The 15,977-nt window shown below is 48.2% G+C and overlaps 1 protein-coding gene across 1 annotated transcript in view; it reads right to left on the reverse strand.

Moving 5' to 3' along the window:
* Positions 1-15,977, reverse strand: part of COQ8A (coenzyme Q8A) — a 1,433,786-nt gene that overhangs the window by 351,086 nt on the left and 1,066,723 nt on the right. The gene's annotated exons all lie outside the window — the stretch shown is intronic.

A 15,977-nucleotide genomic window follows, 5' to 3' on the forward strand; every position in this document is an offset into this window, starting at 1 on the left:
GGCATGGATTCCCATGCTCATGAATATAAGATTACAAAGCAGTACACACATGCACAACCACGGGAGGTGGCAAAAGGCTCACCCATTAAGCAACTCTTCCCTCCTCACCTGGCCCTTCAGGCGAACAGGTTGCGCAGCACTGCTTGGCCGACCCTGGACTCCTCCCTGGAATCCCGATCGACGCAGTAGAATTTCATGTAGGTGCGCGTCGACCTCCACGTAGCAGCCCTGCATATGTCCAGCAGGGGCACACCAGACAAGAAAGCCATGGTAGCAGCAATCGCTCTAGTCGAATGGGCTCTCGGACAGCCGAGCAGCGGTCGGTTTGCCAACCAATGACAGTGCATGATACAGCCGGAGAGCCATCTGGAAATGGAAGCCTTCGAGAGACTTCCCTTGATTCACAGGTCCAAAGTTCACAAAAAGCTGTGACGTCTTCCGAAAACTCTTTGTGCAGTCCACGTAGAACTTCAGCGCTATAGCTACATCCAGCGAGTGCAAAGTCCTCTCGGCCGGCGACGGGAAGAAAACTGGCAACACCAAGGGCTCGTTGAGGTGGAAGTCCAACGGCACCTTGGGCATGAGGGAGGGAATGCGTCCTGAGCACCACCCTCGTGTCGTGAAAAGTCAAGTATGGAGGCTTGCAAGATAGGGCCTGAATCTCTCCCACGCGACGTGCAGAGGTGATGGCCACAAGAAAAGCGGTTTTCCACGATAGGAACTTCAACGGTGCCGTATACGTAGGCTCGAAGGGGGGGGCCCCCATGAGCCTAGTCAGCACCATGTTGAGCTCCCATGCCGGGGCTGGGGCCCTCACCGGCGGGAACGAGTGGAATAGTCCCTTCATAAATTCCTTTCACAGGCGATGAGACCACAAGGACACCCGTCCTGTTGTCCAGGTGTATCTGGAGATGGCAGCCAGATGTATCTTGATGGAGGCATGAGCTAGTCCAGCCTTGGCCAATGACAGAAGGTACGGCAGTACTTGAGGGGCCGTAATCCATAGAGGGTTAAGCTTCTGTGCCCAGCACCAGACAGAGCACCTCTTCCATTTGTGTCGGTAGCACTTGAGAGTTGAGAACGCCCTGGCCTTTGCAAGAACCTCTCTGCAGTCGGCCGGTAGATCGTATCCTCCAAACTCTAGTGCTGCAGGAGCCAGGCCTGCAAGTTCAGCGACTTCGGGTGGCGATGAAGAATGGCGCCTCCTTCTCTGGAGAAGATCATCCGCGTCCACGGGCAGTTTGACTGGTGGAGACGCCGATAAGTCCAGAAGGTCCGGGAACCAGATCTGTCTCGGCCACGCCGGTGCGACGAGGATCATCCTGCACCGGGACCCCTTGAGCTGGTTGACGAGCTGGAGTAGCAGTGGCAACGGCGGGAAAGCATAGAGGAACAGGTTGTCCCAGGGGAACGAGAAAGCATCGCCCATGCTCCTCGGTTGGGGGAACCTGCTGGCGAACCTCTGGCACTTTGAGTTTGTCGCGAAGAGATTGACCTGGGGTCTGCCCCACAGCCTGAAGAGTCGATCCACTTGATCCTGGCGTAGCTCCCACTCGTGGCACAAGCGCAGCTCCCTGCTGAGTGAGTCGCCGATGGTGTTCTTTATCCCTGCCAGATGAAAAAGGTACCAGAAACATCCCCTGGTCGACGGCCCAGTGCCACAGATCCTGGGCTTCCTTGGACAGGGCTGGGGATCTGATTCCACCCTGCTTCCTGATGTAGAACATCGTGGTGGTGTTGTCGGTGAAGATCCTCACCACCTTGCCCTTGAGGGACGGGAGAAAGGACCTGAGGGCCCAAAACACTGTGCAGAGCTCCAGAATGTTGATATGAAGCTGTTTTTCCTCCGGAGCCAAAGGCCTCTCGCGTGGAGATCTCCGGTATGCACTCCCCACCCTTCCAGGGAGGCATCCGTCGTCACCGTTACCTGGTGAGCTGGGGTCTGAAAGTCTGCGCCCGCCGTCAGATGAGTGCAGGTGCCCCACCACCGGATCGCTCATCGGAAGGTCTCGTTGAGCGATATCCTGTCCTCAAAGCTGCCGGTTGCCTGGATCCAGCGTGCGTCGAGGAACTCTTGCAGTGGACGCATTCGAAGTCTGCATAGGCGTACCAGATAGATGCAGGAGGACATCCCGAGAAGGGATTTGATGGATCTTACCTTGACTACATCCGTGGCTAGCAGGCGTTGCACCTTGCCCAGGATGGCTTTAGTCCTTTCGTCGGACGGCAAGGCCAGCCGTGCCACTGTCGAGCTTGGCTCCCAGAAACAGGGCGACCTGCGAAGGGGCCAGGTGGGATTTGGGGAAGTTGATGGAGAACCCCAGGTCCATGAGTAGCTGGACAGGCTTCGCTGTGTACTCCACGGTGAGCTCCCTTGTCCTTGCGTGGATGAACCAGTCGTCCAGGTAGGGATAGACGTGGATCCCTTGTAGGCGTAGTCATGCCGCCACCGGTCCTAGGCACTTGGTGAATACCCTGGGTGCCGAGTTTAATCCGAACGCGAGGGCCTTGAACTGGTAGTGCCGTCCTTGGACCACGAACCTGACTAACTTCCGGTGTCTTTTCAGAATGGGGATGTGGAAGTAGGCATCCTCCAAGTCCAACGACGACAGGAAATAGTCTTCCTCCAGCTGCTCCAGCACGTGCTGGAGGGTGACCATCCGGAACTTCTGAGCCTTGATGTACTTGTTCAGTCGCCGCAGGTCCAGGATAGGACGCCAACCTCCTGTCGTCTTCTTTACGAGAAAGTATCTTGAGTAGACCCCGGAGCCCCAAAATTTCTTTGGGATGAGCTCGATGGCACCTTTGAGCATCGCCCTTACTTCCAGCAGCAGCTGGGGTACGTGGTTTTCCTTCCTGGCCATGGGTGGCACGTGAGGGCACTTCTTTAGAAACTCGAGGGTGTGCCCCTGGGCCAGGGTTTCCAGCACCCAACGGTCGGTGGAGATGGACTCCCACATGCTGACGAACTTCGCCAGCCGGCCTCCCACCAGGATGCTTCGGTGGGGGCCCGACGCCATGGTCGGTTCAGTCCTGTTTCGAGGCCGCCTTTACCACCCTGGCGACGATGGCGGGAACCTCAAGACTTGCCCCGTCCTCTATAGGCCTCCTGCGACGAGGAACGGCCGCTTGACGGTAGGCAGAGGAGCCGCTGCCGGAACCTTTGGAGGCCCCTTGCTTGCCTCCGGTGTTCCGAAAGGACGGCCATCGTTGCTGGAGAACTCCCAGGACCCAGGCTGTCTCCGTGTCCGTTTTGATGGCTTGCAGGGACTCATCGACTGTCTTCCCAAACAGGTTGTTCCTGCCGAAGGGCATGTCCAACACTTTGGCTTGTACGTCCTGGCGGAAATCTGTCGCCTTAAGCCATCCGTGCCATCTGAGGCAAACACAGTTGCCCAACTGGTGAAAACCGATGTCAGCGATGTCCGTCGCCACCGTTATGGCGTGGTCCGACGCCACCTCGCCTTCTTGCAAGATTTCCAGGCCTTCTGCCCTCTTGTCGTCCGGCAGGATGTCCAACAACGGAGCGATTTTATACCAAAGTTCCCTGTCGTAACGGGCAACGATAGCCAGGGCGTTGGCCGCCTTAATCGTCGTTGCCGCCGATGTGATGACTCGTCATCCCATTGCGTCGAGCTTCTTTCCCTCCTCTTCCTGGCTGCCGCAGACCCGACTGAATCCGGGGTCAGCTGTGCTCTAAGGCATAGAGGGGCCGTGTCGGGGACCCGGTACTTCTTTTCGCATCGCTCCCTTTTTGCCGGCGTCGTGGACTGGTTCTTGAGGAGGGAGAGCCCCTCGTCCCAGATGTCATCCAGTAGAGGTACCACGAGGACCGTCTTCCTCTTGGTCTCTCGATGTTGATAGAGGAACCCCTCCTTTCCTTCGGGGCAGAGCTGGAAAAGCTTGGATGCCCTGGAGATCATCGCATGGAAGGATCCAATCTCATCGGGCGGGGGAAGCCCGGGGAAGGGGGGGGGGGCGATGGGAGGTCCACCCTGCCGTCGCCCTAGTCGTCCGTGCCCATCTCATCCCCCGTGGACGGGGAGGAGGGTTGAGCAGGCCTCGAGAGCTGGAAGGGTGCAGGAGGATGTGTTCTTCTCTTGGGTGGTGGACTTCCCGATGGGCTTGCCCCTGGCTCCTCCGTCGGGCCTGGCTCCGGCTCCTCCGTCGGGGGTAAAGGCAATCTAGTCCTTATTTCAGAGCATAAGGATTGAATTGCCATGCAAAATGGCCGCCGAGTTGTCCTGCGGCACTGGCTGCGACGGGCGAGACGGTTGGTCTGGGGTCCCGTTGGCGCCGCCGTCGCTTCCGTCGTCCCCCTCGTCGGGATGCCTCTCGACAGGCTGGTCCTCCATGCCCGCGTCGTGGCTCTCAGGGACTTTGACACGTTCCTCCTCGGAGGTTGTGTCTGAATCCACGACGGCCACTAGCCCCCCGCCCCTCTTTCTCCGCCGGGGGCTTCGTGGGGGTTCTTTCGATGGGCTTGAAAGATGCCTCCCTCCGAGGTGGCAGAGAGACTGTGGGCCCCAAGGCCACTACCAGTAACCTCCGCAGGCTGCGCCAGGGTTGCCACGACCTCCTCGATAGAGGCCTTGGCTGGGTGAATCAAGGCCTTAGTCACCGATTGCGTGCTTGTGGCCTTCACCTTGGGGGAGGGCTCCCCGCCTTGCTCCCCAACAGCTGAAATCTTCGAGATCGACCAGGGCCTCTCCAGGTTCTCGGATTTGTTCTTGCCAGAGCCTTTGGCTCATGGTTGATAGCGCCGGGGAGGATGCGCCCTGCCTGGCAGCCGAGGAGCCTGACCATTCAGCGCTCCCGGTGCCCGCAGACTCGCGGTGCTTAGCCTTCTGTTGGGCCCCTGTCACCGGGGCGCCCTCACAGGACTTCGACCACTTGGATTTTTCTTTTTCTTCTCACCCGACGAGCTCTTTCCCTCCAGCCAGTTGGCGAGACGAAGATGGTGGTCCCTCATGGTCCGCTCCGACATGTTCCCGCAAAACGCACAGTCCTCCTCCACGTGCGTTTTGTCCTCGTGAAGACAGTAGAGGCATAAGGAATGCTCGTCTTCCTTGAACACGTTCTGCAGCTGGCATCCAGGGCAGGCCCTGAACAGCTTCCCGGGCGTCGAGCTCCCTTTCTCCTGGGCCATGTCCGGGGTAGGCCTCAGAAACTTCTGGAATCCTCCAAAAGCGTAGTTGCGACGAATTCTTTACCCTTGAGGGGCATAGAAACTTCCGAAACGGGTCCCCGTTGATCGGATGTAAAGACGGTGGAGCTTGAGGCTCAATTTAACCGAAAAATTTGAAATTCTCCTTGAAAAAGCACGAAAAAAACGCATCAAAAGCTCGAGAGCTGTAGCACGAGGACTCCCAACACTTGAACGGGCAGTAAAAATCTGAGGATGGCTGCCGGAGGCGGGGCTTAGGGAGAGGGAAGTCATTGGCTGTGGGCAGTATGACCCAGAGATCAGTGATTGGTTACTACTAGGAAAGACCGATCAGAAACAAAAAACTGATACTGATTTTTTTCTGTACCGAGGATTCCTGGCCTGACGGGGAATATTCATGAGCATGTGAATCCATGCCAGACCCCATGCTGGAGAAGGGCAGTATATAGTTTATTTTCTCATCACATTATTAAAAACATTAGTTACTCGTGAGAATGGCTACATCGAATAGGTCGCATATAGATTTGCCTACAACATCCCTTACCAGTACAGAAAGCATTCCATACTTCATGTAAAGCTTCCTGGTGGTATATGTAAAACAGAACGACTTTACAATGACAACCACATCACAAATGTATCCATAGTCTAAACAGTACTTCCTGATTGGAAGGCAATATACATGCTTTCCAACACATGATGCTGGTGCTTGGCTCCAACTGCTGGAAGTTATTAAAGGTAAAATTTGAGGTCCTGACGTCACTCTACCCTGAGGATAAGATATGGCGGGGAAATGTTTTGCCAATACAAGTAGGCAAACAAGCAAGTTTGTATACTTTCATTACTACAGAGAAAAGAGCAAAAGTGACTCGTCACATCCCAAGGGGAACTTTGTGGCAAAGCATTCATGAAGGAATCCATGTGACCCCGCAACATACTAATGGGAGTTATTTCACCTAGAAACTGAGTACCAGTGAGCTCTAGTAATTTGGTCTCTTGCTAAAAAGTCATTGTAGGAGTGGAAAAGGAACTTTTTTTTGTCTATTGGATTCTTGGCTCACAGTAAAGGGCAAATCACACGTGGCAGTACCAGCTTGGAAGATTATAGGCAAGACGCAAATCAGGGGGTAGGATGTGGGAGTGGTAGGTGGGAAGACAACTAAAACTGAAGTTAACTTGCGTCAAACTACATAAATTACAGCAAGCAGGCAAGTCCCCTGTGGGTCTGCAAAATATTGTGAAGTCTTCTAAAGACACTATCCAACCTTAGTATATGTGGGCGGCACTAAAAAAAACACTTACTATACTACGCTTTGTGTATGAGTATTTGGGCTTTGTCATGTCTCTTTTGCGCTATTGGTTTCTTGTTCTACAAGGACGAAACTGACCATACTAGTGAAGTACAGTGGCTCAGGCATATTCCCGTTTTTTCTTTTCCTCTGCCGTTCTAGTCAAGGCCCCCTGAAGTTGGTTACTGTCTCCCCACATTTGTTGGGTGAAGCCATCCTCGCCAAGACTGTTTTCTTAGCAGTTTACCGTCATCACCTCCAGTTTACTGCCAGAATCATCGGATTGGCATTGCTGATGGCCAGATGGCAATTGATGCAACTACCCACCAAAACTACAGCGTAGGACGTCAGAGGGCGTCATAAGCCGTTGTCAGCCTGTGACCGTTTGACGCTGTGTTGTTGCCTTCTGTTGTGCATCAAGCTGCAGGGAGCAATTTTTGTGGGTTTCCCTGGTCTTCCTCGCTGCTCCGGGCTTAAATGTATCTGCTGCCGGAAGAGCCTTTGTTCCTTTCAGGGGTCGATGGGGTTGTTGGGTCCAGGGTTCAAATCCCTGGCAACCAAATGCTGAAAACCGACTGTGGAAAAGAGCAGTTTACTCACCATGTTGTTGCTGGAGCAGTTTGGCAAAGCCACCAATGTGATTACTTGCCTTGAGATACTGGGCTGGGATATTATACGAGATACTCCCCCCGCAGGTGTCTCGCTGGTCCATGGTAGACATTCCTTGGAATCCTAACTGCATTTCCCATAGGAGTTATATTAGGGATGAGCCTCCTGCTCTGCTACTTCTAGAGCTTGGACAATGGACTCGGTAGCACAACACACTCCGTTGGGGGTTTCCTCTGGCTTTTTCTATGGTTGATCACTGCAGAATCTGCACCTCTGGGGTAGACTAGACATACCTCCATTAAGGTAGATGACTCTTCCCATTCATGCCAATGGAACTAGAAATCTCCTAAAATTAACTATTACCTTCCCCAGGCCATGTGCCTGGATTCCTAGGGGTGCAGCAAGCCCTAGACCAAGAATTGCAATTTTTGCACTTACCTGTGATTATAGATCCATACTTAAGCCATTACCTGCGTTTCTATTATGGTGCATATACTTTCAACACTAATTCTAGTAACAATGTGTATATTTTCCCTGAAACGTTTAGGGTAGGCAACTGTTCCCAAAATGTTTTGATTGTGGTTTACAACAGTTTCATTTTCCCTATGGCTAGAACGTATTTGCGACTGTGCATTAATACTTGTATAATACCCTAGGAGTCTCAATGATCGTAGATTAAGGGTATAGGGTTTTATAACCGGGTTTCTGTTGACTAATGTGTCCCTTTTTATCCCATATCCTACGTGTTAGGTGCTTAACATCAAGTCCAGGGCCACCCCACATATACTATGGTTGGAAAGTGTCTTTAGAACACTTTACAGTGTTGTGCAGGCCCATAGGGGACTCACCAGTTTTCTGTGTTTTAGGATTCCCCTCCAACCCTTGCTATTTTATGTTGGTACTCACATCTGGTCGAGGGACCATATATAGACATTGGTTTAGGAGAGTTCTTGTATAGACATTACAGTTTTTAGAATATTCTGGAATCTTTTTATTGTGTATTAATACCTAAAGTACTAATTTGAACTGACTGTCATGTGCGATTTCATTAACATACAAAGTATTCAGTCTGTGGTTTATTTTCTAGATGTGTATGGACTAACTACCCACCACCAGCTACCTCAGAGTGAAGCCTTGTCGATCGAACAATGTTACCTAAACTTAGCGAGGTATGGATTCCCTATATGGTCATGTGTGTTAACCTTCCCCTCAGGGGAAGTGGTTGGGGCATCCTCTGAGGGTAGTGCAAAACCTGCCTAAATATCCACCATGTTTTTATAACCACCCTATTTACACATTCACTTATGAGCCCCAATTTCACAGGAAAGAAAAACAAAAAAGAAAGAAAAAAAAAAAAAAATCACACTATCGGCTACAGCAATTGGGTAGTTGGGAAATTCCCTAGAGGGAATAGTCTGAAAGGGTAGGTGGCATGGTACAGTTTCTTGATGTGTGGCAAACCGTTGAATGTACAGATGTTTAATTTCCAAACCAAAGAGCTGGATTCCACTTATTATGAAAAATTGTGATCCTGGGCAAAACAACTCCAAGCCCCTACTTACTTGGCGAAATCGGGAGTGTATTGAACTGACCAACTTCAGAATGGATTTATAAATTAGCATTAGAAAAGCCACTGGTATTGGCTTTGGTGTAGGCATTGCAAAGAGGGTCTGAGGAGTGAGAAGTGAGAAGTGAGAAGGGGGGTGAGTGAAAGAAGAGGTGAAGAGGAGTGAGGGAAAGCGGGGTAGTGATAAGCGATGGAGTGGCGTTTTAAATATCGTGTCTGCAGATATAGAACCATTGAAAGGAAGGGAACGAAAGGGTAATGGTGCACAGAAATGGCCAAATATCTCCACTAAAGCCACCTTCAAAGCATATCAGGAAATGCACAAAAATACCATATGCCACCAGAAGCTTCTTGGAAATAGTAAAGTGGAACTGGGGTTGGTTGACATTTATATGCAAATCTTCACCTTTCACTTGGTTGTTGGCTTTAACCTGGATTTGGTTATATGCAGTCATAACTTCTATATTTCAAGAAGGAGCACAAGACCCTGCTCTTTAAGGAATTGCTCCTCCCCAACACCTAGGACTACAGATCCCTTGCTGGCGAATGGTCCCCACCGCCCCCCATTGTTGGCTCCTTTTATCTCTGCTTCCCTCACAGTGTACTTCCCTCTTTGAATTGTAAAATGCTATGTTGCTTTCCAAAGCTAGGTCCAGGCTCCCAATAAATGAAACAATTAAAAATAAATAGTGCACTACTTCCAGCCCCCACCCAGAATCCACCAGTCACCGAAGCAAACTTCAGCAGATTCTTTCAGTAGCTCCTTCGCACTAGAGTATTCCATGGTGGACTGGGGAATAAATCCATCACACTGTGGTATAATCAATACCCCTCAGCCACGCGCAACATTGTGCGGGACAGCACCATACAATTCTTTGACGCTAGGTGCCTTCCACTCAATCAGTATTGGGCTTATAACAATGCCAAGGTGCTCTGGCAGGTATGCCACTTTTCCCAGATAAATTGACACTGAATCTGCATTTAAAACCATTTACTGCAGCAACATTATCCATTGAAACATTCAAATAAGGACTCCTTTAGCTAGAGTCTAATAAAACAAAGCATTTAAACAATGGAAGCAGGGACAAGCCTTGCCCCAAAAATGTGATCCATTTGTAGACATCTATGATGGTGAAATGCTACAGAAGTAGCATAAGCTAATGAGGTGACTTAATTCCAACACCATATAAATATTCCATTAGGTGGCTTGGGCAGTTGAGCAATGTACTAAAGACACTTTAAGGAGCCCATGAAACTTCATGATGGCAAAACCATCAATATAGGCAATCACTCAAATTGCTCTAATATGATGTGTGGCTGCAGCTCAATTATTTATACAGCGAGTCATCCGAACAGTCTCATGTCTACACATTTTGGCAAGGACAGAAAAGAGGAGTAAGACCAGCAGGAAAGCTGGGATTCTAGCAGGGTTTCTCAGATCAGCAGTGTAAAAGTAAAGGAATACTGTAATGCGATCTTCCAGAAATGGGTGAGCACTTGCACACATGTATTACTTTCAGCTTTGATAAGACAGAAAGTTTGGTTAGTACATTTATGCGTATAGCGATTCACCATGTTGCCCAGTTTCAAGTGCCTGTTAAGATGGATTTCTAGAATGGTGGACACATTTTAGGTCACCCTAGTTATGATAGCCAGGGAGCTCTGGGAGGTTAACCAAAACCCAATCAAGGTACATGAAAGAGCAGTTAAGGCTTAACCGCAGGAGAGTGAGTGGGGAGAGGGCCACAATGAATCCACACAGGATAGCACACAATTATTTAGAAAGTTAAAAAGGAGTAATTTATTGAGGCCTTTAGAACAAACTGAAAAATCAAACTATCAGGTAGTAATATCACACAATACTCTTAATATAAATATATACAATCATCACTAGGTTCCCTTAATAGACATCAAATAACTTGCCTGCATTGCTTGTTAAGTCCTATAGATGCAATAAAAAGATGGGAACTAGCCACAAGTACAATATCCTAACGTTAGAAGTCCAGGCCCCAAGATGAATGGGGCCTTGTGCCCAAAGGTCACAGGATACAACAACGTTTCTTACAGGTATGAGTTCTCTTTAAAAAGTGATGTAATGGAGTTGTGGTGGTGAGCTTCAAACTAATTAAAAGTCCAACAATTTAACCAAGAATAGGCGCAATCTCTCCTTTCTTCCAGACACAAGGCTAATCCAGGGGCATATACCCAACTCAGGTTCAACGACCAAAGGGGAGTGGAGGGGAGACCAGAGACAGACTTTTTCCCGATGTTACCCTAAGGAGGATAGGAAGGGGTGGCAGCCACTTGTATGCTTACTTATTCCCCCCCAAACCCTCATTCAGATTTTACCAGATGTCACAATGGACGTTCGGGCGTCGTTGGGGGCTAGATCTTCCATCATTTGATCTGGTTAGAGATGCCCAGTGTTTGCAGCTTCAAGGACTCTTCTGGTCGGGTGCAACTGCAAGATGCAATCCCTGTGTGGTGTGTGGGTGCAGGCCCCTTAGTCGCCTTATCCCAAGTGGGCCGACCACCAGAGGAACGAGTGAAAGTTTTGTACGTAAAGTATGTATATTATACAATCGTCCTGTGAGAAGCTAGATGACGCCGTCGAGTCAAACTAACCCAAGTCTCACTGAAACACATACATTTACATATCTAATTGTGCAACAGTTAAAACACTCCCATATGTTATCTGAAGATGGCTGCCAGGGGTGGCCCTCGGGGAGATTGTAGTCATGGGATGGGTGCAGTATGACCCATTCTCCAGTAATTTGATAATGATAGAAAGGCAGTTTTCAAGCTTTTAAAGCAAGACCGCTTTCTTTTCTTACCAATGATTCTCGGCCTGACGGCGGGGAATATTCATGAGCATTTGAATCCATGCTAAACCCCATGCTGGAGAAATACAATTGTGCAACAGTTAAAACACTCCCTTATTTTATTATAAACCATCCCCCTCATATCATTGGACAAAGCCTCTTCGAAGAAATCCCATCTGTCTCCAATTCCTGGATGCTCATTGGTAGCCGTCATCTTACTACCATCTTCAGGACTGTATTCATAACATCCCTTCTTGGGATTTGTCTGTGGTAAACCATGACATCAACAGTTAAATATTTGTGTGCAAACATAATTCATTACTAGTAACAACTGGCCTACGCCCTTTAACCTTAATTGTGATTGCCCATGGTTCCCATAGATATTTTAGGCAATATGGGGAAAGCTGAATTAACCGGTTCTCTTTGAATCAACGCTAGCCATCTCATCTGACCCAGCTCACTGGCTCCATTGGAACAATCTAATCTAGATAACTGGCATTTCATCACACACGGCACATCTTGTGAATATAATTGAAACTCCTGGGGTTGGATTACTTTAGCCTCAATCATTGCTTCAACCCCATGTTTATTGCTGGTTAAAAAGCAAATTGAGAAAACCGGTTTATGGTCATTGCATCGAAAAAGATGCATCGAAAATAAAAGCATGGAAATTCTGTTTTACATTAAAAGTACATATCAATCGAAACTTTTCCATCGAATGGATATGTACTTTTAAATGTAAAAGATAGCATTTTGATGAGTTTATTTTCTACATTAAAACGTTACATGGAGCTGTCCAGTGAAATGTCGGCACTAGCCAGCTGTGAAATGTCGGCACTAGCCAGCTCCTTGTAACGTTTTAATGTTTTTTTGTATATTGGTAACCCTAAATCGAACCCTAGCCCCGAACCCTAATCATCGAAATTAACCATCGAAAATTATTCAATGAATATGCATTTCGATGTAAAGGCAATTCAATGAATAATTCGATGGAAAGGTATTCGATGGAAAGGTGTTAGATGGAAAGACCAGATACTGAGAAAACCCATTGTCATGCTCCCCAGCATTCAAGAGATTACATCTGCTTTCTGCGATTCCATCAAACCATAAACAAACATGGCCAGCTCCTTTAGCTAAACTGACCATCACTGAGGTTGCAGTTACTCATTTACCCACGCTCTACTCTGCAGAACGGTTCCGTCAAGGTAGCTGATAGGGGAGCTGGTCAGTCTACCGTGCAGTCCAGGGAGTCTTCCGAAGGATCTGAAGGGCTGGATCCTCTAGACGGCATAGAGACTAATTGGTCCCACTAGTCCACAGACTGACACACCACTCTGGATCTTCGGAGATCAAGCGAGCAGGCCTTCAATGGGCCACCACTCGAGAGGATGCTGGGCCACTTCTGGAGTAGTTTCGGGTCATCAACCGTCTACGAGGGATTCTTGGCTCCAAAGAATAGCTGCCAAAGTCGTTCTCTTATCCAAAGATCGAGCTAGAAGCAAGTGCAAGCCCACCAATGGTAAGGATCTGCACCATTCATACAGCCAGAAGCTGTCCAATCCGGGACAACTACTGGTTTCTCATCCTCCCAAAAGCAGACCGACTATCAGGCATCAGTCATGTGGACTGTGATTAGACCATGCCAACCTCCTTTCTGGGTCACACACAGGGGCTCACTAGCTTTCCCGGATAAGTGCATGACCTTATAAGACTTTAATGACCAGAGAGGCCAGGAAGAAGGCCAAACTCCAATATGGCCAAACAAACAAATCGTGTGGCACAGCCATTTTAGGGCACTAGCCACGTTTGGTAGCCATACCGGGTAAATGCGAATGTGCACACCAAAAATCATGCAAGAAAACAGTGAAAATGTTGCCGCTGAACCCAGCTTGACTTCAGACAGCAGTTACAGCCCAGTTGGTATCCCCATTGCACTACACTGTAGGGTTCTGTGTGCAGTTGTAAAAATACAAAAATTAAGTTTGAAGGGCTACTCCTTACCTCACAAAAATGAGCACAAGAGGTAGTTTATCCACAATCATACAACAAAGGCAGATTACAGTCCAGATTTCATTGACTCTTGACTATTTAATCACCACCTCCTTGCTAAATGTCCACTGAAGCAGCTGAAATACATTCTCATTAAAACAAAACGAAATATTTACACTTCAGCTCATTTGAAATCCAGTCTATCTTGTGCAACTAGTTCAGCTTCCTGAACCCGTCACAAGAGTGGAGGACAAGTCTGGCGACCAGGAAAGCCAGTTTACCATACCCATCAGGCCAGTGCTATGAGCTACCTGAAGGGATTAATTGGGGGCGGGGTTCCTAGAAGGACTCCGCCCATAGTCCGGATGGCCCTTCCAAGCCATGCAGCGCCTCCCCCTGAAGCACACTTTATAGGATTATAGTCTCATACTTATCCACGGAACAAGAAATAAATGTTGGGCAGAAGTGGAAGAGGCAAGTAGGGCGATACGAAGGAACAGGTCATTAGTGTGCCCCCCTCCCCCCCACGGTCAGGAAGAATATTTGTGCATGCTGCGCAAGGGGATAATCAGCAATTCCACGGGCAGATCAGTTGTAGCATAGCATATCACTTACCATGGTGGATCTGCAGGTAAAAAATCATCAAGCCATAAACCAAAGACATGAGTGATGAGTTTGAAGGGGAGAGAAACCAGGACAAAAGGAGGCACTTACAAGGAATTTGTGGAGAGCATAACAAATGAAGGGCAACAGACAAGTGGCCCAAATGAGATGGATGGTCAAATAGAGGTGAGCAACCTGGAAAGTGATGAAACCTGTGATGGTTGAGAAGCCTGAGAGGCGTATACCACCCCACTATCCCCATAGGAATAGTGAACTGGGCATTGTGCAGGGGGCTTTAACACTGAGCCCGTCTAGGAGGAAGCAGAGCCGTATAAACCAGATACAGTTTAGGACCGAAATCCAGAAGGAGGCCATTATGCCTACAAAACAGGAAACCTTGATGCACTATAGTTTTTCTTTTGGCAATAGCAAATCAGAGAAATGTTAACATTTAATAACAGATTAATCGAATCACGACATGGAAAGGAGCGCGTCCGCGGGTACTTCCTTGGCAGGAAAAATGTGCGTTTAACATCTTGCCATAAGTCCTTTTCTGTACGCCCTTTGTTTTTATGACTTTCCTTTACATCTGAGCAGACTTTTGGCTAGGGTACCCCATTCATATAGGCACCGGCTGGTTGTCACCGGATTAGGCTGCTCAGATGCACTTAAAGTACCAACTCTGGACATTCGGCAAGTGCCAGATTACTCTCTGCTAATGGATCGTACAAGTATGAACTAGATTGCACAAAGGATCGTTCAACAGAAGCTGTAATTGGGATGGAGCCTACGCCTCACACCCAAGGGGGATGACAACAGGATGCCATTGCTGCCATATTCTACCCGAGGAATGGTTAGTCCGGTGACACCCCGTGGACATGAATAGACTAATCCCAGGAGACCAAAACGACTGATCTATATAATGAAGGAATAGTGGAGGAGTTGAATGGAGCGCACAAAAGGAACTCATCTGGGGGACGGGCTGAATCGGATTAGCAAAAGGGAAATGCTAGGCTGTTAGCATCTACAATAAACCTTTTGCTCACCATGTATACAAGGAATCAAGTATTTTCTCATGTTTACAATTCCTTTTCTACACACCCGTTTAGATCGTTCAGAGTAAAACCAACTTTTTGTTAATGTAGAGCCCTAGGCACTATAGGCATTTATCCAATTTTTGCCTCCGGACAAGAATCCGAAACCCATCTGGTGGCATGTTTTCATCTGCCACAATAGTTATCTATATAGTTCTCAATATTGGCCAGTAAAGCCATTTTCTTTTTAAAGTAACACCCAATCAGAGGGTTCTTTTCTCGGTAGTCAAATAAGTGCTTTGAGTTACAACAGTTATTTTTCCAGCCAGGGATGGGCTAATCAAAAATACAAACATTTGAAACTGTTTGTTGAAACAGTTAGACCAACAGTCAAAATTGTCCCAAAATAAACATTGTGGTCCCATTTCTAGAAAAATAAATTGTACATTTATTGCGGTTTTTGAAACTTACCCCCAAAGAACTCAATTCTTTTGAACTAATGCAGAATCAAAGATCTGCCATGAGAGGTCCATTTTGTTGCTTGTCATTCCAAAGAAAAATATATGCTCTAGATAATGGGGAACCAAACAAGAGAAGGTCTGTGGAAAGAGATTGCTTTGTCAGATAATAGCCAATCAACTAAGGATTGTTACAGGCACTAGTTTTCTGCCTTTGAAATAAATCAAGGACCCTCCAATCCACTAAGCAATTGTTTTTGGCGCCTTTAGCTGTACAAGCACAATTCATTCATATGAACAAACACTCACTGCTAAAACAGCAACACCCAAAGACAATCTAAGGCCACTTAAAACATCTATTTACAATGTGTACGCCCCACCAGGGATGGTCTCAGTAGTGAGATCCTCGTTTCAGTGCAGCACACTGAATAGAGGAATTCCA

This window comes from Ambystoma mexicanum, chromosome 4q (genome assembly GCF_040938575.1).
Source record: "Ambystoma mexicanum isolate Mex_15411 chromosome 4q, UKY_AmexF1_1, whole genome shotgun sequence".
NCBI classification, from domain to species: domain Eukaryota; kingdom Metazoa; phylum Chordata; class Amphibia; order Caudata; family Ambystomatidae; genus Ambystoma; species Ambystoma mexicanum.